Below are 22038 nucleotides of genomic sequence, written 5' to 3'. Positions count from 1 at the left end.
GCTGAGTTGGATTTGTCCTGCTTTTTATGTGCAGGACATACCTGGATAATTTGGCAGATGGCCAGGTAGATCCCAGTGTTGTCACTGTCCTGGGAGAACTTGGCTCGAGGAAGGGCATGTTGTGGAGCAGCAGCGTTCAGGAGCAGTGCCAGAATCTTGGCAGGGCCCATAGCCTTTGTAGTGTCCAGTGTCTCTTGATGTGAGACGGAGTGAATGTAATTGTTTGAAGAATGGTGTGTGTGATGGTGGGGAGCACAGGAGGAGACTGAGGAAGATGATCCAGTGGGCACTTGCGTCTGAAGATTGTTGTAAATGCCTGAGCCTTATCTTTGAAACCGAGGGGTTGGACTCTTCCATGTTTGGGAAGGGGGAGTGACTCCTCTCCAAGAAGATGTGAAATTTGGGGGGAGTGTGTGGGTGTGGGAAGGTTTGTTTGGGGAAAAAGGGAGACATGTCAGGAGTGGGATTTGAACCCACGCCCCTAGAAAGGGACCAGAATTCACAAGTCCAGATGCAGAGCAAGGATTAACGCTCCTTGAGTCTGGCGCCTTAGACCACTCGGCCATCCTGACAAGCTGCTGAGCCAAGCCTTCCCGATCTCTTTCTCACTCTGTACAATTAGTCACCATGCACTTGTGCAGACACAAAAATGCAATTCCGCATTTTTGCAGCTCACTTGCATTCACACTCAGCAACAATTCCTCATACACAGTCTCTCTCTCTCTCACACACACACACACACACACACACAAACACTCTCTCTCACACACACACACACAAACCCTCTCTCACACACACAATCGCTCTCACATGCATATACATACACTCTCTCTCTCTCACACACACTCACACTCTCCATCTCACAAGCACGCACACACATTCGTTCACACACACTCACAATCCCTTTCTGTCTCTCATACCCCACACAAGCACAAATTCTCTCTCTCTCTCTCCCACACACACATACTCTCTCCAACACACACACACACTCTCTCTCACACACACAAACACACACTCTCACACACGCACACTCTCTCTCACACACTCATACATAAGCATTCCCACTCACACACACAAACACCTGCACTCACACTCTCTCTCACACACACTCTCTCTCACACACACACACTCACATGCACTCACAATCTCTCTCTCTCACACACACACACGCACTCTCTGTCTGTCTCTCACACCCACACACAAACACACCCTCTCTCACACACACCCACATACGCACTCTCTCCCTCACACACAAACACACACACACACACACACTCTCTCTCCCTCTCACACACACTCACTCTCTCACACACACATTTTCTCTCACACAGACACTCTCTCTCACACAGACACACATTCGCTCTCTCACACACTCACACACACACACCTGCACTCACTCTCACACTCACAGACAAGCACAAACGTACACACTCTCTCTGTCTCACACACACACACACTCAAATGGACTCACAATCTCTCTCACACACACATACAAACACACACACAAACTCATATACCCACAGGCACACACTCTCTCTCTCACACACACACATACTCTCTCTCACACCCACACACAGACACACACACCCAACCTCTCTATCACACACACACGCACACACTCACCAACACATACAATCTCTCTCTCTCTCACACACAGACACAAATAAAATGAGGTCAGGAGCTGAGTGACCCTGGGGCATCCCAAACTGGGTGTCACTGAGCAGGTTATTGCTGAGCAGGTGCTGCTCGATAGCCCTGTTGGTGAGCCCTTCCATCACTTTTCCGAGGATTGGGAAGAGATAGACGGGAGTGGAATTTGCTGATTTGGATTTGTCCTGCTTTTTATGTGCAGGACATACCTGGATAATTTGGCAGATGGCCAGGTAGATCCCAGTGTTGTCACTGTCCTGGGAGAACTTGGCTCGAGGAAGGGCATGTTGTGGAGCAGCAGCGTTCAGGAGCAGTGCCAGAATCTTGGCAGGGCCCATAGCCTTTGTAGTGTCCAGTGTCTTTTGATGTGAGACGGAGTGAATGTAATTGTTTGAAGAATGGTGTGTGTGATGGTGGGGAGCACAGGAGGAGACTGAGGAAGATGATCCAGTGGGCACTTGCGTCTGAAGATTGTTGTAAATGCCTGAGCCTTATCTTTGAAACCGAGGGGTTGGACTCTTCCATGTTTGGGAAAGGGGAGTGACTCCTCTCCAAGAAGATGTGAAATTTGGGGGGAGTGTGTGGGTGTGGGAAGGTTTGTTTGGGGAAAAAGGGAGACATGTCAGGAGTGGGATTTGAACCCACGCCCCTAGAAAGGGACCAGAATTCACAAGGCCAGATGCAGAGCAAGGACTAACACTCCTTAAGTCTGGCGCCTTAGACCACTCGGCCATCCTGACAGGATGGTGATGCCCGCTCTCTTTCTCACTCTGCACAGTTAGTCACCTTGCCCTTGTGCAGACACAAAATACAATTCCGCATTTCTGCAGCTCCCTTGCATTCACACTCAACAACAATCCCTCATATAGAGTCTGTCTCTCTCTCACACACTCTCTCTCTCACACACACACACACACACAATCTCTCTCACACACATACACAAATTGTCTCTCTCTTTCACACACACACTCACACTCTCAGTTTCTCTCACACACACAAATTCTCACTCCCTCTCTATCTCTCACACACATTAACACATTCTCTCTCACATGAACAGACAAACACACACTCTCTATCATACACACTCTCAGTCTCTCACACACACACTCACACACACACACGCACACCCTTTCTCTCTTTCACACACACACTCTCTCACATGCGCACACAAACACACACTCTCTATCACACACACTCTCACTCTTTCTGTCTCACTCACACACAAACACACTCTCTCACAAAAATAAGACTCTCTCTCACGCACAAACAAATTCTCTCTCTCTCTTTCACACACACACCGACATGCACTCACACTCACTCTCTCTCACACAGACAAACACACTCTCTCACACACACAAAATCTCCCTCTCTCTCTCTCTCTCTCACACACACACACATTCTCTCTCTCTCTCACACATACACTCACTCTCTCACATGCACACACACACTCTCTCTCACACACACACACTCAAACATACTCTCACACACACATACAAATTCTCCCTCTCTCTGTCACACACATGCATGCTGACACACTCACTCTCTCTCTCACACACACACACACACTCCCTCACACACACACACTCACACACTCTCCCTCATATACACACACTTTCGCTCTCTCTCTCACACACACATTCTCTCCCTCACACACACACACTCTCTCTCTCACACACATTCTCTCTCACACACAAACACACTCTCACACACATACAAATTCTCCCTCTCTCTCTGTCACACACATACATGCTCACACAATCATACACCCACACACTCTCTGTCTCTCGCAGACACAAACACCCACACACTCACTTTCTCAGACACACACACTCCACCCACACAACACACACACACACACACACACACACACACACACACACACACAGACATATACAACTCTCACACACACACATAAAGGCTTCCTCTCTCACGCGCTTACACACACTGTCTCTCACTCTCACATTCACACACTCACACAGACTTTCTCTCTCTCTCTCTCTCTCACACAGGCACAAACAAAATGAGGTCAGGAGCTGAGTGACCCTGGGGGATCCCAAACTGGGTGTCGCTGAGCAGGTTATTGCTGAGCAGGTGCTGCTCGATAGCCCTGTTGGTGAGCCCTTCCATCACTTTTCCGAGGATTGGGAAGAGATAGACGGGAGTGGAATTGGCTGAGTTGGATTTGTCCTGCTTTTTATGTGCAGGACATACCTGGATAATTTGGCAGATGGCCAGGTAGATCCCAGTGTTGTCACTGTCCTGGGAGAACTTGGCTCGAGGAAGGGCATGTTGTGGAGCAGCAGCGTTCAGGAGCAGTGCCAGAATCTTGGCAGGGCCCATAGCCTTTGTAGTGTCCAGTGTCTCTTGATGTGAGACGGAGTGAATGTAATTGTTTGAAGAATGGTGTGTGTGATGGTGGGGAGCACAGGAGGAGACTGAGGAAGATGATCCAGTGGGCACTTGCGTCTGAAGATTGTTGTAAATGCCTGAGCCTTATCTTTGAAACCGAGGGGTTGGACTCTTCCATGTTTGGGAAGGGGGAGTGACTCCTCTCCAAGAAGATGTGAAATTTGGGGGGAGTGTGTGGGTGTGGGAAGGTTTGTTTGGGGAAAAAGGGAGACATGTCAGGAGTGGGATTTGAACCCACGCCCCTAGAAAGGGACCAGAATTCACAAGGCCAGATGCAGAGCAAGGATTAACACTCCTTAAGTCTGGCACCTTAGACCACTCGGCCATCCTGACAGGATGGTGATGCCCGCTCTCTTTCTCACTCTGTACAATTAGTCACCTTGCCCTTGTGCAGACACAAAATACAATTCCGCATTTTTGCAGCTCCCTTGCATTCACACTCAACAACAATCCCTCATATACACTCTGTCTCTCTCTCACACACTCTCTCTCTCTCACACACACACACACACAATCTCTCTCACACACATACACAAATTGTCTCTCTCTTTCACACACACACTCACACTCTCAGTTTCTCTCACACACACAAATTCTCACTCCCTCTCTATCTCTCACACACATTAACACATTCTCTCTCACATGAACAGACAAACACACACTCTCTATCATACACACTCTCAGTCTCTCACACACACACTCACACACACACACACACACCCTTTCTCTCTTTCACACACACACTCTCTCACATGCGCACACAAACACACACTCTCTATCACACACACTCTCACTCTTTCTGTCTCACTCACACACAAACACACTCTCTCACAAAAATAAGACTCTCTCTCACGCACAAACAAATTCTCTCTCTCTCTTTCACACACACACCGACATGCACTCACACTCACTCTCTCTCACACAGACAAACACACTCTCTCACACACACAAAATCTCCCTCTCTCTCTCTCTCTCTCACACACACACACATTCTCTCTCTCTCTCACACATACACTCACTCTCTCACATGCACACACACACTCTCTCTCACACACACACACTCAAACATACTCTCTCACACACATACAAATTCTCCCTCTCTCTGTCACACACATGCATGCTGACACACTCACTCTCTCTCTCACACACACACACACACTCCCTCACACACACACACTCACACACTCTCCCTCATATACACACACTTTCGCTCTCTCTCTCACACACACATTCTCTCCCTCACACACACACACTCTCTCTCTCACACACATTCTCTCTCACACACAAACACACTCTCACACACATACAAATTCTCCCTCTCTCTCTGTCACACACATACATGCTCACACAATCATACACCCACACACTCTCTGTCTCTCGCAGACACAAACACCCACACACTCACTTTCTCAGACACACACACTCCACCCACAAACAAACACACACACACACACACACACACACACACAGACATATACAACTCTCACACACACACATAAAGGCTTCCTCTCTCACGCGCTTACACACACTGTCTCTCACTCTCACATTCACACACTCACACAGACTTTCTCTCTCTCTCTCTCTCTCACACAGGCACAAACAAAATGAGGTCAGGAGCTGAGTGACCCTGGGGGATCCCAAACTGGGTGTCGCTGAGCAGGTTATTGCTGAGCAGGTGCTGCTCGATAGCCCTGTTGGTGAGCCCTTCCATCACTTTTCCGAGGATTGGGAAGAGATAGACGGGAGTGGAATTGGCTGATTTGGATTTGTCCTGCTTTTTATGTGCAGGACATACCTGGATAATTTGGCAGATGGCCAGGTAGATCCCAGTGTTGTCACTGTCCTGGGAGAACTTGGCTCGAGGAAGGGCATGTTGTGGAGCAGCAGCGTTCAGGAGCAGTGCCAGAATCTTGGCAGGGCCCATAGCCTTTGTAGTGTCCAGTGTCTCTTGATGTGAGACGGAGTGAATGTAATTGTTTGAAGAATGGTGTGTGTGATGGTGGGGAGCACAGGAGGAGACTGAGGAAGATGATCCAGTGGGCACTTGCGTCTGAAGATTGTTGTAAATGCCTGAGCCTTATCTTTGAAACCGAGGGGTTGGACTCTTCCACGTTTGGGAAGGGGGAGTGACTCCTCTCCAAGAAGATGTGAAATTTGGGGTGAGTGTGTGGGTGTGGGAAGGTTTGTTTGGGGAAAAAGGGAGACATGTCAGGAGTGGGATTTGAACCCACGCCCCTAGAAAGGGACCAGAATTCACAAGGCCAGATGCAGAGCAAGGACTAACACTCCTTAAGTCTGGCACCTTAGACCACTCGGCCATCCTGACAGGATGGTGATGCCCGCTCTCTTTTTCACTCTGCACAGTTAGTCACCTTGCCCTTGTGCAGACACAAAATACAATTCCGCATTTCTGCAGCTCCCTTGCATTCACACTCAACAACAATCCCTCATATAGACTCTGTCTCTCTCTCACACACTCTCTCTCTCACACACACACACACACACACAATCTCTCTCACACACATACACAAATTGTCTCTCTCTTTCACACACACACTCACACTCTCAGTTTCTCTCACACACACAAATTCTCACTCCCTCTCTATCTCTCACACACATTAACACATTCTCTCTCACATGAACAGACAAACACACACTCTCTATCATACACACTCTCAGTCTCTCACACACACACTCACACACACACACACGCACACCCTTTCTCTCTTTCACACACACACTCTCTCACATGCGCACACAAACACACACTCTCTATCACACACACTCTCACTCTTTCTGTCTCACTCACACACAAACACACTCTCTCACAAAAATAAGACTCTCTCTCACGCACAAACAAATTCTCTCTCTCTCTTTCACACACACACCGACATGCACTCACACTCACTCTCTCTCACACAGACAAACACACTCTCTCACACACACAAAATCTCCCTCTCTCTCTCTCTCTCTCACACACACACACATTCTCTCTCTCTCTCACACATACACTCACTCTCTCACATGCACACACACACTCTCTCTCACACACACACACTCAAACATACTCTCTCACACACATACAAATTCTCCCTCTCTCTGTCACACACATGCATGCTGACACACTCACTCTCTCTCTCACACACACACACACACACTCCCTCACACACACACACTCACACACTCTCCCTCATATACACACACTTTCGCTCTCTCTCTCACACACACATTCTCTCCCTCACACACACACACTCTCTCTCTCACACACATTCTCTCTCACACACAAACACACTCTCACACACATACAAATTCTCCCTCTCTCTCTGTCACACACATACATGCTCACACAATCATACACCCACACACTCTCTGTCTCTCGCAGACACAAACACCCACACACTCACTTTCTCAGACACACACACTCCACCCACACAACACACACACACACACACACACACACACACACACAGACATATACAACTCTCACACACACACATAAAGGCTTCCTCTCTCACGCGCTTACACACACTGTCTCTCACTCTCACATTCACACACTCACACAGACTTTCTCTCTCTCTCTCTCTCTCACACAGGCACAAACAAAATGAGGTCAGGAGCTGAGTGACCCTGGGGGATCCCAAACTGGGTGTCGCTGAGCAGGTTATTGCTGAGCAGGTGCTGCTCGATAGCCCTGTTGGTGAGCCCTTCCATCACTTTTCCGAGGATTGGGAAGAGATAGACGGGAGTGGAATTGGCTGAGTTGGATTTGTCCTGCTTTTTATGTGCAGGACATACCTGGATAATTTGGCAGATGGCCAGGTAGATCCCAGTGTTGTCACTGTCCTGGGAGAACTTGGCTCGAGGAAGGGCATGTTGTGGAGCAGCAGCGTTCAGGAGCAGTGCCAGAATCTTGGCAGGGCCCATAGCCTTTGTAGTGTCCAGTGTCTCTTTATGTGAGACGGAGTGAATGTAATTGTTTGAAGAATGGTGTGTGTGATGGTGGGGAGCACAGGAGGAGACTGAGGAAGATGATCCAGTGGGCACTTGCGTCTGAAGATTGTTGTAAATGCCTGAGCCTTATCTTTGAAACCGAGGGGTTGGACTCTTCCATGTTTGGGAAGGGGGAGTGACTCCTCTCCAAGAAGATGTGAAATTTGGGGTGAGTGTGTGGGTGTGGGAAGGTTTGTTTGGGGAAAAAGGGAGACATGTCAGGAGTGGGATTTGAACCCACGCCCCTAGAAAGGGACCAGAATTCACAAGTCCAGATGCAGAGCAAGGATTAACGCTCCTTGAGTCTGGCGCCTTAGACCACTCGGCCATCCTGACAAGCTGCTGAGCCAAGCCTTCCCGATCTCTTTCTCACTCTGTACAATTAGTCACCATGCACTTGTGCAGACACAAAAATGCAATTCCGCATTTTTGCAGCTCACTTGCATTCACACTCAGCAACAATTCCTCATACACAGTCTCTCTCTCTCTCACACACACACACACACACACACACACAAACACTCTCTCTCACACACACACACACACAAACCCTCTCACACACACACAATCGCTCTCACATGCATATACATACACTCTCTCTCTCTCACACACACTCACACTCTCCATCTCACAAGCACGCACACACATTCGTTCACACACACTCACAATCCCTTTCTGTCTCTCATACCCCACACAAGCACAAATTCTCTCTCTCTCTCTCCCACACACACATACTCTCTCCAACACACACACACACTCTCTCTCACACACACAAACACACACTCTCACACACGCACACTCTCTCTCACACACTCATACATAAGCATTCCCACTCACACACACAAACACCTGCACTCACACTCTCTCTCACACACACTCTCTCTCACACACACACACTCACATGCACTCACAATCTCTCTCTCTCACACACACACACGCACTCTCTGTCTGTCTCTCACACACACACACAAACACACCCTCTCTCACACACACCCACATACGCACTCTCTCCCTCACACACAAACACACACACACACACACACACTCTCTCTCCCTCTCACACACACTCACTCTCTCACACACACATTTTCTCTCACACAGACACTCTCTCTCACACAGACACACATTCGCTCTCTCACACACTCACACACACACACCTGCACTCACTCTCACACTCACAGACAAGCACAAACGAACACACTCTCTCTGTCTCACACACACACACACTCAAATGGACTCACAATCTCTCTCACACACACATACAAACACACACACAAACTCATATACCCACAGGCACACACTCTCTCTCTCACACACACACATACTCTCTCTCACACCCACACACAGACACACACACCCAACCTCTCTATCACACACACACGCACACACTCACCAACACATACAATCTCTCTCTCTCTCACACACAGACACAAATAAAATGAGGTCAGGAGCTGAGTGACCCTGGGGCATCCCAAACTGGGTGTCACTGAGCAGGTTATTGCTGAGCAGGTGCTGCTCGATAGCCCTGTTGGTGAGCCCTTCCATCACTTTTCCGAGGATTGGGAAGAGATAGACGGGAGTGGAATTTGCTGATTTGGATTTGTCCTGCTTTTTATGTGCAGGACATACCTGGATAATTTGGCAGATGGCCAGGTAGATCCCAGTGTTGTCACTGTCCTGGGCGAACTTGGCTCGAGGAAGGGCATGTTGTGGAGCAGCAGCGTTCAGGAGCAGTGCCAGAATCTTGGCAGGGCCCATAGCCTTTGTAGTGTCCAGTGTCTTTTGATGTGAGACGGAGTGAATGTAATTGTTTGAAGAATGGTGTGTGTGATGGTGGGGAGCACAGGAGGAGACTGAGGAAGATGATCCAGTGGGCACTTGCGTCTGAAGATTGTTGTAAATGCCTGAGCCTTATCTTTGAAACCGAGGGGTTGGACTCTTCCATGTTTGGGAAAGGGGAGTGACTCCTCTCCAAGAAGATGTGAAATTTGGGGGGAGTGTGTGGGTGTGGGAAGGTTTGTTTGGGGAAAAAGGGAGACATGTCAGGAGTGGGATTTGAACCCACGCCCCTAGAAAGGGACCAGAATTCACAAGGCCAGATGCAGAGCAAGGACTAACACTCCTTAAGTCTGGCGCCTTAGACCACTCGGCCATCCTGACAGGATGGTGATGCCTGCTCTCTTTCTCACTCTGCACAGTTAGTCACCTTGCCCTTGTGCAGACACAAAATACAATTCCGCATTTCTGCAGCTCCCTTGCATTCACACTCAACAACAATCCCTCATATAGAGTCTGTCTCTCTCTCACACACTCTCTCTCTCACACACACACACACACACACAATCTCTCTCACACACATACACAAATTGTCTCTCTCTTTCACACACACACTCACACTCTCAGTTTCTCTCACACACACAAATTCTCACTCCCTCTCTATCTCTCACACACATTAACACATTCTCTCTCACATGAACAGACAAACACACACTCTCTATCATACACACTCTCAGTCTCTCACACACACACTCACACACACACACGCACACCCTTTCTCTCTTTCACACACACACTCTCTCACATGCGCACACAAACACACACTCTCTATCACACACACTCTCACTCTTTCTGTCTCACTCACACACAAACACACTCTCTCACAAAAATAAGACTCTCTCTCACGCACAAACAAATTCTCTCTCTCTCTTTCACACACACACCGACATGCACTCACACTCACTCTCTCTCACACAGACAAACACACTCTCTCACACACACAAAATCTCCCTCTCTCTCTCTCTCTCTCACACACACACACATTCTCTCTCTCTCTCACACATACACTCACTCTCTCACATGCACACACACACTCACTCTCACACACACACACTCAAACATACTCTCTCACACACATACAAATTCTCCCTCTCTCTGTCACACACATGCATGCTGACACACTCACTCTCTCTCTCACACACACACACACACACTCCCTCACACACACACACTCACACACTCTCCCTCATATACACACACTTTCGCTCTCTCTCTCACACACACATTCTCTCCCTCACACACACACACTCTCTCTCTCACACACATTCTCTCTCACACACAAACACACTCTCACACACATACAAATTCTCCCTCTCTCTCTGTCACACACATACATGCTCACACAATCATACACCCACACACTCTCTGTCTCTCGCAGACACAAACACCCACACACTCACTTTCTCAGACACACACACTCCACCCACACAAACACACACACACACACACACACACACACACACACACACAGACATATACAACTCTCACACACACACATAAAGGCTTCCTCTCTCACGCGCTTACACACACTGTCTCTCACTCTCACATTCACACACTCACACAGACTTTCTCTCTCTCTCTCTCTCTCACACAGGCACAAACAAAATGAGGTCAGGAGCTGAGTGACCCTGGGGGATCCCAAACTGGGTGTCGCTGAGCAGGTTATTGCTGAGCAGGTGCTGCTCGATAGCCCTGTTGGTGAGCCCTTCCATCACTTTTCCGAGGATTGGGAAGAGATAGACGGGAGTGGAATTGGCTGAGTTGGATTTGTCCTGCTTTTTATGTGCAGGACATACCTGGATAATTTGGCAGATGGCCAGGTAGATCCCAGTGTTGTCACTGTCCTGGGAGAACTTGGCTCGAGGAAGGGCATGTTGTGGAGCAGCAGCGTTCAGGAGCAGTGCCAGAATCTTGGCAGGGCCCATAGCCTTTGTAGTGTCCAGTGTCTCTTTATGTGAGACGGAGTGAATGTAATTGTTTGAAGAATGGTGTGTGTGATGGTGGGGAGCACAGGAGGAGACTGAGGAAGATGATCCAGTGGGCACTTGCGTCTGAAGATTGTTGTAAATGCCTGAGCCTTATCTTTGAAACCGAGGGGTTGGACTCTTCCATGTTTGGGAAGGGGGAGTGACTCCTCTCCAAGAAGATGTGAAATTTGGGGGGAGTGTGTGGGTGTGGGAAGGTTTGTTTGGGGAAAAAGGGAGACATGTCAGGAGTGGGATTTGAACCCACGCCCCTAGAAAGGGACCAGAATTCACAAGTCCAGATGCAGAGCAAGGATTAACGCTCCTTGAGTCTGGCGCCTTAGACCACTCGGCCATCCTGACAAGCTGCTGAGCCAAGCCTTCCCGATCTCTTTCTCACTCTGTACAATTAGTCACCATGCACTTGTGCAGACACAAAAATGCAATTCCGCATTTTTGCAGCTCACTTGCATTCACACTCAGCAACAATTCCTCATACACAGTCTCTCTCTCTCTCACACACACACACACACACACAAACACTCTCTCTCACACACACACACACACAAACCCTCTCTCACACACACAATCGCTCTCACATGCATATACATACACTCTCTCTCTCTCACACACACTCACACTCTCCATCTCACAAGCACGCACACACATTCGTTCACACACACTCACAATCCCTTTCTGTCTCTCATACCCCACACAAGCACAAATTCTCTCTCTCTCTCTCCCACACACACATACTCTCTCCAACACACACACACACTCTCTCTCACACACACAAACACACACTCTCACACACGCACACTCTCTCTCACACACTCATACATAAGCATTCCCACTCACACACACAAACACCTGCACTCACACTCTCTCTCACACACACTCTCTCTCACACACACACACTCACATGCACTCACAATCTCTCTCTCTCACACACACACACGCACTCTCTGTCTGTCTCTCACACCCACACACAAACACACCCTCTCTCACACACACCCACATACGCACTCTCTCCCTCACACACACAAACACACACACACACACACTCTCCCTCTCACACACTCACTCTCACACACACACATTTTCTCTCACACAGACACTCTCTCTCACACAGACACACATTCGCTCTCTCACACACTCACACACACACACCTGCACTCACTCTCACACTCACAGACAAGCACAAACGTACACACTCTCTCTGTCTCACACACACACACACTCAAATGGACTCACAATCTCTCTCACACACACATACAAACACACACACAAACTCATATACCCACAGGCACACACTCTCTCTCTCACACACACACATACTCTCTCTCACACCCACACACAGACACACACACCCAACCTCTCTATCACACACACACGCACACACTCACCAACACATACAATCTCTCTCTCTCTCACACAGACACAAATAAAATGAGGTCAGGAGCTGAGTGACCCTGGGGCATCCCAAACTGGGTGTCACTGAGCAGGTTATTGCTGAGCAGGTGCTGCTCGATAGCCCTGTTGGTGAGCCCTTCCATCACTTTTCCGAGGATTGGGAAGAGATAGACGGGAGTGGAATTTGCTGATTTGGATTTGTCCTGCTTTTTATGTGCAGGACATACCTGGATAATTTGGCAGATGGCCAGGTAGATCCCAGTGTTGTCACTGTCCTGGGAGAACTTGGCTCGAGGAAGGGCATGTTGTGGAGCAGCAGCGTTCAGGAGCAGTGCCAGAATCTTGGCAGGGCCCATAGCCTTTGTAGTGTCCAGTGTCTTTTGATGTGAGACGGAGTGAATGTAATTGTTTGAAGAATGGTGTGTGTGATGGTGGGGAGCACAGGAGGAGACTGAGGAAGATGATCCAGTGGGCACTTGCGTCTGAAGATTGTTGTAAATGCCTGAGCCTTATCTTTGAAACCGAGGGGTTGGACTCTTCCATGTTTGGGAAAGGGGAGTGACTCCTCTCCAAGAAGATGTGAAATTTGGGGGGAGTGTGTGGGTGTGGGAAGGTTTGTTTGGGGAAAAAGGGAGACATGTCAGGAGTGGGATTTGAACCCACGCCCCTAGAAAGGGACCAGAATTCACAAGGCCAGATGCAAAGCAAGGACTAACACTCCTTAAGTCTGGCGCCTTAGACCACTCGGCCATCCTGACAGGATGGTGATGCTCGCTCTCTTTCTCACTCTGCACAGTTAGTCACCTTGCCCTTGTGCAGACACAAAATACAATTCCGCATTTCTGCAGCTCCCTTGCATTCACACTCAACAACAATCCCTCATATAGACTCTGTCTCTCTCTCACACACTCTCTCTCTCACACACACACACACACACACAATCTCTCTCACACACATACACAAATTGTCTCTCTCTTTCACACACACACTCACACTCTCAGTTTCTCTCACACACACAAATTCTCACTCCCTCTCTATCTCTCACACACATTAACACATTCTCTCTCACATGAACAGACAAACACACACTCTCTATCATACACACTCTCAGTCTCTCACACACACACTCACACACACACACGCACACCCTTTCTCTCTTTCACACACACACTCACACACATGCGCACACAAACACACACTCTCTATCACACACACTCTCACTCTTTCTGTCTCACTCACACACAAACACACTCTCTCACAAAAATAAGACTCTCTCTCACGCACAAACAAATTCTCTCTCTCTCTTTCACACACACACCGACATGCACTCACACTCACTCTCTCTCACACAGACAAACACACTCTCTCACACACACAAAATCTCCCTCTCTCTCTCTCTCTCTCACACACACACATTCTCTCTCTCTCTCACACATACACTCACTCTCTCACATGCACACACACACTCTCTCTCACACACACACACTCAAACATACTCTCTCACACACATACAAATTCTCCCTCTCTCTGTCACACACATGCATGCTGACACACTCACTCTCTCTCTCACACACACACACACACACTCCCTCACACACACACACTCACACACTCTCCCTCATATACACACACTTTCGCTCTCTCTCTCACACACACATTCTCTCCCTCACACACACACACTCTCTCTCTCACACACATTCTCTCTCACACACAAACACACTCTCACACACATACAAATTCTCCCTCTCTCTCTGTCACACACATACATGCTCACACAATCATACACCCACACACTCTCTGTCTCTCGCAGACACAAACACCCACACACTCACTTTCTCAGACACACACACTCCACCCACACAAACACACACACACACACACACACACACACACACAGACATATACAACTCTCACACACACACATAAAGGCTTCCTCTCTCACGCGCTTACACACACTGTCTCTCACTCTCACATTCACACACTCACACAGACTTTCTCTCTCTCTCTCTCTCTCACACAGGCACAAACAAAATGAGGTCAGGAGCTGAGTGACCCTGGGGGATCCCAAACTGGGTGTCGCTGAGCAGGTTATTGCTGAGCAGGTGCTGCTCGATAGCCCTGTTGGTGAGCCCTTCCATCACTTTTCCGAGGATTGGGAAGAGATAGACGGGAGTGGAATTGGCTGAGTTGGATTTGTCCTGCTTTTTATGTGCAGGACATACCTGGATAATTTGGCAGATGGCCAGGTAGATCCCAGTGTTGTCACTGTCCTGGGAGAACTTGGCTCGAGGAAGGGCATGTTGTGGAGCAGCAGCGTTCAGGAGCAGTGCCAGAATCTTGGCAGGGCCCATAGCCTTTGTAGTGTCCAGTGTCTCTTGATGTGAGACGGAGTGAATGTAATTGTTTGAAGAATGGTGTGTGTGATGGTGGGGAGCACAGGAGGAGACTGAGGAAGATGATCCAGTGGGCACTTGCGTCTGAAGATTGTTGTAAATGCCTGAGCCTTATCTTTGAAACCGAGGGGTTGGACTCTTCCATGTTTGGGAAAGGGGAGTGACTCCTCTCCAAGAAGATGTGAAATTTGGGGGGAGTGTGTGGGTGTGGGAAGGTTTGTTTGGGGAAAAAGGGAGACATGTCAGGAGTGGGATTGGAACCCACGCCCCTAGAAAGGGACCAGAATTCACAAGGCCAGATGCAGAGCAAGGACTAACACTCCTTAAGTCTGGCGCCTTAGACCACTCGGCCATCCTGACAGGATGGGGATGCCCGCTCTCTTTCTCACTCTGCACAGTTAGTCACCTTGCCCTTGTGCAGACACAAAATACAATTCCGCATTTCTGCAGCTCCCTTGCATTCACACTCAACAACAATCCCTCATATAGACTCTGTCTCTCTCTCACACACTCTCTCTCTCACACACACACACACACACACACACAAACAATCTCTCTCACACACATACACAAATTGTCTCTCTCTTTCACACACACTCACACTCTCAGTTTCTCTCACACACACAAATTCTCACTCCCTCTCTATCTCTCACACACATTAACACATTCTCTCTCACATGAACAGACAAACACACACTCTCTATCATACACACTCTCAGTCTCTCACACACACACTCACACACACACACGCACACCCTTTCTCTCTTTCACACACACACTCTCTCACATGCGCACACAAACACACACTCTCTATCACACACACTCTCACTCTTTCTGTCTCACTCACACACAAACACACTCTCTCACAAAAATAAGACTCTCTCTCACGCACAAACAAATTCTCTCTCTCTCTTTCACACACACACCGACATGCACTCACACTCACTCTCTCTCACACAGACAAACACACTCTCTCACACACACAAAATCTCCCTCTCTCTCTCTCTCTCACACACACACATTCTCTCTCTCTCTCACACATACACTCACTCTCTCACATGCACACACACACTCTCTCTCACACACACACACTCAAACATACTCTCTCACACACATACAAATTCTCCCTCTCTCTGTCACACACATGCATGCTGACACACTCACTCTCTCTCTCACACACACACACACACACTCCCTCACACACACACACTCACACACTCTCCCTCATATACACACACTTTCGCTCTCTCTCTCACACACACATTCTCTCCCTCACACACACACACTCTCTCTCTCACACACATTCTCTCTCACACACAAACACACTCTCACACACATACAAATTCTCCCTCTCTCTCTGTCACACACATACATGCTCACACAATCATACACCCACACACTCTCTGTCTCTCGCAGACACAAACACCCACACACTCACTTTCTCAGACACACACACTCCACCCACACAAACACACACACACACACACACACACAGACATATACAACTCTCACACACACACATAAAGGCTTCCTCTCTCACGCGCTTACACACACTGTCTCTCACTCTCACATTCACACACTCACACAGACTTTCTCTCTCTCTCTCTCTCTCACACAGGCACAAACAAAATGAGGTCAGGAGCTGAGTGACCCTGGGGATCCCAAACTGGGTGTCGCTGAGCAGGTTATTGCTGAGCAGGTGCTGCTCGATAGCCCTGTTGGTGAGCCCTTCCATCACTTTTCCGAGGATTGGGAAGAGATAGACGGGAGTGGAATTGGCTGAGTTGGATTTGTCCTGCTTTTTATGTGCAGGACATACCTGGATAATTTGGCAGATGGCCAGGTAGATCCCAGTGTTGTCACTGTCCTGGGAGAACTTGGCTCGAGGAAGGGCATGTTGTGGAGCAGCAGCGTTCAGGAGCAGTGCCAGAATCTTGGCAGGGCCCATAGCCTTTGTAGTGTCCAGTGTCTCTTGATGTGAGACGGAGTGAATGTAATTGTTTGAAGAATGGTGTGTGTGATGGTGGGGAGCACAGGAGGAGACTGAGGAAGATGATCCAGTGGGCACTTGCGTCTGAAGATTGTTGTAAATGCCTGAGCCTTATCTTTGAAACCGAGGGGTTGGACTCTTCCATGTTTGGGAAGGGGAGTGACTCCTCTCCAAGAAGATGTGAAATTTGGGGGGAGTGTGTGGGTGTGGGAAGGTTTGTTTGGGAAAAAGGGAGACATGTCAGGAGTGGGATTTGAACCCACGCCCCTAGAAAGGGACCAGAATTCACAAGTCCAGATGCAGAGCAAGGATTAACGCTCCTTGAGTCTGGCGCCTTAGACCACTCGGCCATCCTGACAAGCTGCTGAGCCAGACCTTCCCGATCTCTTTCTCACTCTGTACAATTAGTCACCATGCACTTGTGCAGACACAAAAATGCAATTCCGCATTTTTGCAGCTCACTTGCATTCACACTCAGCAACAATTCCTCATACACAGTCTCTCTCTCTCTCACACACACACACACACACACACACACACAAACACACTCTCTCTCACACACACACACACACACAAACCCTCTCTCACACACACAATCGCTCTCACATGCATATACATACACTCTCTCTCTCTCACACACACTCACACTCTCCATCTCACAAGCACGCACACACATTCGTTCACACACACTCACAATCCCTTTCTGTCTCTCATACCCCACACAAGCACAAATTCTCTCTCTCTCTCTCCCACACACACATACTCTCTCCAACACACACACACACTCTCTCTCACACACACAAACACACACTCTCACACACGCACACTCTCTCTCACACACTCATACATAAGCATTCCCACTCACACACACAAACACCTGCACTCACACTCTCTCACACACACACTCTCTCTCACACACACACACTCACATGCACTCACAATCTCTCTCTCTCACACACACACACGCACTCTCTGTCTGTCTCTCACACCCACACACAAACACACCCTCTCTCACACACACCCACATACGCACTCTCTCCCTCACACACAAACACACACACACACACACCACACTCTCTCTCTCCCTCTCACACACACTCACTCTCTCACACACACATTTTCTCTCACACAGACACTCTCTCTCACACAGACACACATTCGCTCTCTCACACACTCACACACACACACCTGCACTCACTCTCACACTCACAGACAAGCACAAACGTACACACTCTCTCTGTCTCACACACACACACACTCAAATGGACTCACAATCTCTCTCACACACACATACAAACACACACACAAACTCATATACCCACAGGCACACACTCTCTCTCTCACACACACACATACTCTCTCTCACACCCACACACAGACACACACACAACCTCTCTATCACACACACACGCACACACTCACCAACACATACAATCTCTCTCTCTCTCACACACAGACACAAATAAAATGAGGTCAGGAGCTGAGTGACCCTGGGGCATCCCAAACTGGGTGTCACTGAGCAGGTTATTGCTGAGCAGGTGCTGCTCGATAGCCCTGTTGGTGAGCCCTTCCATCACTTTTCCGAGGATTGGGAAGAGATAGACGGGAGTGGAATTTGCTGATTTGGATTTGTCCTGCTTTTTATGTGCAGGACATACCTGGATAATTTGGCAGATGGCCAGGTAGATCCCAGTGTTGTCACTGTCCTGGGAGAACTTGGCTCGAGGAAGGGCATGTTGTGGAGCAGCAGCGTTCAGGAGCAGTGCCAGAATCTTGGCAGGGCCCATAGCCTTTGCAGTGTCCAGTGTCTTTTGATGTGAGACGGAGTGAATGTAATTGTTTGAAGAATGGTGTGTGTGATGGTGGGGAGCACAGGAGGAGACTGAGGAAGATGATCCAGTGGGCACTTGCGTCTGAAGATTGTTGTAAATGCCTGAGCCTTATCTTTGAAACCGAGGGGTTGGACTCTTCCATGTTTGGAAAGGGGAGTGACTCCTCTCCAAGAAGATGTGAAATTTGGGGGGAGTGTGTGGGTGTGGGAAGGTTTGTTTGGGGAAAAAGGGAGACATGTCAGGAGTGGGATTTGAACCCACGCCCCTAGAAAGGGACCAGAATTCACAAGGCCAGATGCAGAGCAAGGACTAACACTCCTTAAGTCTGGCGCCTTAGACCACTCGGCCATCCTGACAGGATGGTGATGCCCGCTCTCTTTCTCACTCTGCACAGTTAGTCACCTTGCCCTTGTGCAGACACAAAATACAATTCCGCATTTCTGCAGCTCCCTTGCATTCACACTCAACAACGATCCCTCATATAGAGTCTGTCTCTCTCTCACACACTCTCTCTCTCACACACACACACACACACACAATCTCTCTCACACACATACACAAATTGTCTCTCTCTTTCACACACACACTCACACTCTCAGTTTCTCTCACACACACAAATTCTCACTCCCTCTCTATCTCTCACACACATTAACACATTCTCTCTCACATGAACAGACAAACACACACTCTCTATCATACACACTCTCAGTCTCTCACACACACACTCACACACACACACGCACACCCTTTCTCTCTTTCACACACACACTCTCTCACATGCGCACACAAACACACACTCTCTATCACACACACTCTCACTCTTTCTGTCTCACTCACACACAAACACACTCTCTCACAAAAATAAGACTCTCTCTCACGCACAAACAAATTCTCTCTCTCTCTTTCACACACACACCGACATGCACTCACACTCACTCTCTCTCACACAGACAAACACACTCTCTCACACACACAAAATCTCCCTCTCTCTCTCTCTCTCTCACACACACACACATTCTCTCTCTCTCTCACACATACACTCACTCTCTCACATGCACACACACACTCTCTCTCACACACACACACTCAAACATACTCTCTCACACACATACAAATTCTCCCTCTCTCTGTCACACACATGCATGCTGACACACTCACTCTCTCTCTCACACACACACACACACACTCCCTCACACACACACACCACACACTCTCCCTCATATACACACACTTTCGCTCTCTCTCTCACACACACATTCTCTCCCTCACACACACACACTCCTCTCTCTCACACACATTCTCTCTCACACACAAACACACTCTCACACACATACAAATTCTCCCTCTCTCTCTGTCACACACATACATGCTCACACAATCATACACCCACACACTCTCTGTCTCTCGCAGACACAAACACCCACACACTCACTTTCTCAGACACACACACTCCACCCACACAAACACACACACACACACACACACACACACACACACACACAGACATATACAACTCTCACACACACACATAAAGGCTTCCTCTCTCACGCGCTTACACACACTGTCTCTCACTCTCACATTCACACACTCACACAGACTTTCTCTCTCTCTCTCTCTCTCACACAGGCACAAACAAAATGAGGTCAGGAGCTGAGTGACCCTGGGGATCCCAAACTGGGTGTCGCTGAGCAGGTTATTGCTGAGCAGGTGCTGCTCGATAGCCCTGTTGGTGAGCCCTTCCATCACTTTTCCGAGGATTGGGAAGAGATAGACGGGAGTGGAATTGGCTGAGTTGGATTTGTCCTGCTTTTTATGTGCAGGACATACCTGGATAATTTGGCAGATGGCCAGGTAGATCCCAGTGTTGTCACTGTCCTGGGAGAACTTGGCTCGAGGAAGGGCATGTTGTGGAGCAGCAGCGTTCAGGAGCAGTGCCAGAATCTTGGCAGGGCCCATAGCCTTTGTAGTGTCCAGTGTCTCTTGATGTGAGACGGAGTGAATGTAATTGTTTGAAGAATGGTGTGTGTGATGGTGGGGAGCACAGGAGGAGACTGAGGAAGATGATCCAGTGGGCACTTGCGTCTGAAGATTGTTGTAAATGCCTGAGCCTTATCTTTGAAACCGAGGGGTTGGACTCTTCCATGTTTGGGAAGGGGAGTGACTCCTCTCCAAGAAGATGTGAAATTTGGGGGGAGTGTGTGGGTGTGGGAAGGTTTGTTTGGGGAAAAAGGGAGACATATCAGGAGTGGGATTTGAACCCACGCCCCTAGAAAGGGACCAGAATTCACAAGTCCAGATGCAGAGCAAAGATTAACGCTCCTTGAGTCTGGCGCCTTAGACCACTCGGCCATCCTGACAAGCTGCTGAGCCAAGCCTTCCCGATCTCTTTCTCACTCTGTACAATTAGTCACCATGCACTTGTGCAGACACAAAATGCAATTCCGCATTTTTGCAGCTCACTTGCATTCACACTCAGCAACAATTCCTCATACACAGTCTCTCTCTCTCTCACACACACACACACACACACACACAAACACTCTCTCTCACACACACACACA

The 22038-nt window shown here is 48.7% G+C and overlaps 12 non-coding genes across 12 annotated transcripts; all 12 read right to left on the bottom strand.

Annotated features, from left to right (window-relative positions):
- Positions 1–452: 452 nt before the first annotated feature.
- On the bottom strand, positions 453–572 carry trnal-caa (transfer RNA leucine (anticodon CAA)). The gene is made up of 2 exons: positions 535–572; positions 453–498 (listed from the first exon to the last, which is right to left on the bottom strand). It is a non-coding gene; the product is annotated as a tRNA-Leu (tRNA).
- A 1698-nt stretch (positions 573–2270) lies between these two features.
- On the bottom strand, positions 2271–2390 carry trnal-uaa (transfer RNA leucine (anticodon UAA)). Its single transcript has 2 exons — positions 2353–2390; positions 2271–2316 (listed from the first exon to the last, which is right to left on the bottom strand). It is a non-coding gene; the product is annotated as a tRNA-Leu (tRNA).
- Positions 2391–4272: 1882 nt separating this feature from the next.
- On the bottom strand, positions 4273–4392 carry trnal-uaa (transfer RNA leucine (anticodon UAA)). Its single transcript has 2 exons — positions 4355–4392; positions 4273–4318 (listed from the first exon to the last, which is right to left on the bottom strand). It is a non-coding gene; the product is annotated as a tRNA-Leu (tRNA).
- Positions 4393–6265: 1873 nt separating this feature from the next.
- Positions 6266–6385, bottom strand: trnal-uaa (transfer RNA leucine (anticodon UAA)). Its single transcript has 2 exons — positions 6348–6385; positions 6266–6311 (listed from the first exon to the last, which is right to left on the bottom strand). It is a non-coding gene; the product is annotated as a tRNA-Leu (tRNA).
- Positions 6386–8265: 1880 nt separating this feature from the next.
- Positions 8266–8385, bottom strand: trnal-caa (transfer RNA leucine (anticodon CAA)). Its single transcript has 2 exons — positions 8348–8385; positions 8266–8311 (listed from the first exon to the last, which is right to left on the bottom strand). It is a non-coding gene; the product is annotated as a tRNA-Leu (tRNA).
- A 1704-nt stretch (positions 8386–10089) lies between these two features.
- trnal-uaa (transfer RNA leucine (anticodon UAA)) lies at positions 10090–10209 on the bottom strand. The gene is made up of 2 exons: positions 10172–10209; positions 10090–10135 (listed from the first exon to the last, which is right to left on the bottom strand). It is a non-coding gene; the product is annotated as a tRNA-Leu (tRNA).
- A 1883-nt stretch (positions 10210–12092) lies between these two features.
- Positions 12093–12212, bottom strand: trnal-caa (transfer RNA leucine (anticodon CAA)). Its single transcript has 2 exons — positions 12175–12212; positions 12093–12138 (listed from the first exon to the last, which is right to left on the bottom strand). It is a non-coding gene; the product is annotated as a tRNA-Leu (tRNA).
- A 1688-nt stretch (positions 12213–13900) lies between these two features.
- On the bottom strand, positions 13901–14020 carry trnal-uaa (transfer RNA leucine (anticodon UAA)). The gene is made up of 2 exons: positions 13983–14020; positions 13901–13946 (listed from the first exon to the last, which is right to left on the bottom strand). It is a non-coding gene; the product is annotated as a tRNA-Leu (tRNA).
- A 1875-nt stretch (positions 14021–15895) lies between these two features.
- On the bottom strand, positions 15896–16015 carry trnal-uaa (transfer RNA leucine (anticodon UAA)). Its single transcript has 2 exons — positions 15978–16015; positions 15896–15941 (listed from the first exon to the last, which is right to left on the bottom strand). It is a non-coding gene; the product is annotated as a tRNA-Leu (tRNA).
- Positions 16016–17883: 1868 nt separating this feature from the next.
- Positions 17884–18003, bottom strand: trnal-caa (transfer RNA leucine (anticodon CAA)). The gene is made up of 2 exons: positions 17966–18003; positions 17884–17929 (listed from the first exon to the last, which is right to left on the bottom strand). It is a non-coding gene; the product is annotated as a tRNA-Leu (tRNA).
- A 1710-nt stretch (positions 18004–19713) lies between these two features.
- On the bottom strand, positions 19714–19833 carry trnal-uaa (transfer RNA leucine (anticodon UAA)). The gene is made up of 2 exons: positions 19796–19833; positions 19714–19759 (listed from the first exon to the last, which is right to left on the bottom strand). It is a non-coding gene; the product is annotated as a tRNA-Leu (tRNA).
- Positions 19834–21714: 1881 nt separating this feature from the next.
- Positions 21715–21834, bottom strand: trnal-caa (transfer RNA leucine (anticodon CAA)). The gene is made up of 2 exons: positions 21797–21834; positions 21715–21760 (listed from the first exon to the last, which is right to left on the bottom strand). It is a non-coding gene; the product is annotated as a tRNA-Leu (tRNA).
- Between the last annotated feature and the right edge of the window lie 204 nt (positions 21835–22038).

This window comes from Hemiscyllium ocellatum, unplaced genomic scaffold (genome assembly GCF_020745735.1).
Source record: "Hemiscyllium ocellatum isolate sHemOce1 unplaced genomic scaffold, sHemOce1.pat.X.cur. scaffold_857_pat_ctg1, whole genome shotgun sequence".
Lineage (NCBI taxonomy): Eukaryota > Metazoa > Chordata > Chondrichthyes > Orectolobiformes > Hemiscylliidae > Hemiscyllium > Hemiscyllium ocellatum.
Note: the sequence above shows the minus strand (reverse complement) of the source record. Positions and strands in the feature narration are given on the sequence as shown.